Here is a 1290-nt window from a genome sequence, read left to right as displayed (position 1 = left end):
TCTGAATATAGCAGTGTAATCTTAGTGTTCTCAGAGGCCATAAAGATTATTCAGTATAGCCCCTTACTTTACAGAGGAGAAAACCATGGTGCAAAATGTTAAACAACTCATCCAGGTTAGCCAGTTAGAGAATCCACAAACCTGGGTCTCCAGATGGCCAAGTCCAGAGCACATTCCATGTCATGCTGAAAGACACTGGTGTACTTAAAGCTCATTTGCTTTTTATATCATTTGATGGCATATCCTCCCAATGTGGGCAACAGGAAATGTTTATTTATATACAAGTACATGGGAGAGTAACTTCCATTCATGATTTTTAAAAATCCGTTACGAATAGTTATTGATACATTCATCCTTTGCACAAAAAATACATCCTTTTTATTTTGACTACCAGCATGAATTGTAATTCTTTTTTTTTCAGGTTTTAAAACTTTTTATTTGCATATTTAAAAATTGTGCATTCCAATAATTAAAATCATTTTAACAAAAAAAATGGCACTCTGATTAAACTGCATTTTACAGCCTGCAGGACACCTTGGACCAGCTTGGTTTTACTCTAGATTTCACTGTTGTCCCACCCAGCTTCTTCCTTCACCAACATGCAAGTTCTTTTCCTTCCCCACCAGCTAGAGAGGCAGATGTTCACAGGAGAGGCAGGTGCAGCCTTCATTGTCAGTAGTTCTGATGTGAAAAGGGGCAGCACAGTCATTTAAAGTGATCCAACCTTTTTGCAGCTTACAAAGTTAAACAGCTAAAAGAAGTAAAATAAGAAGGCAATGCTTGTGGAATGTACAGTGCATATTGGCGGTGCGGGCCTCATTACGATTCGTCTGCTTGCTTCTCCTGTTCAATCATTTCTTTGGAAGGCAGTGGATTTTCTCTTGCATTTCTGTCTTCTTCAATTTTGACTTATCGAATTTCTCAATCTCAGCCATATCGGGTTTATCAGACATGGTTGCTGAGGAAGCCGAGAGAGGTGCACGAACAAGAGGAGAGTCCAATCTGCTCAGTGATCGCCGCCAAATGAATTATAATTCTTAATAATAAACATTTAAGCTACAATGGACAGTCAGGTGGTTTGGCTATTTTTCAATCTCTTTTGCAAGAAGAAAAATCCAAACTTTAAAAGACAGGTGATATGTAAAGGAAATTGTATATTAAAAGTGCTCCTTCATTGAATCCTAGAAGATTGAGTACTTCTCTCCTGCGTGATTTGTAGCTGTCCTTTAAAACAATGCAAAGGACTTTAGAAATTCTCCATATATGACAACTGAAGCAGTCTTCATGAAA

General features: G+C 37.8%; 1 pseudogene; it reads right to left on the bottom strand.

The window, feature by feature from the left end:
* Nucleotides 1-409: 409 nt before the first annotated feature.
* Nucleotides 410-1049, bottom strand: LOC114499731 (annotated as a pseudogene).
* Nucleotides 1050-1290: the final 241 nt, after the last annotated feature.

The sequence above is a fragment of the Phyllostomus discolor genome, chromosome 6 (assembly GCF_004126475.2).
Source record: "Phyllostomus discolor isolate MPI-MPIP mPhyDis1 chromosome 6, mPhyDis1.pri.v3, whole genome shotgun sequence".
Lineage (NCBI taxonomy): Eukaryota > Metazoa > Chordata > Mammalia > Chiroptera > Phyllostomidae > Phyllostomus > Phyllostomus discolor.
The sequence above is the reverse complement of the archived record's forward strand: the minus strand, read 5'-3'. Positions and strand labels throughout refer to the sequence as shown.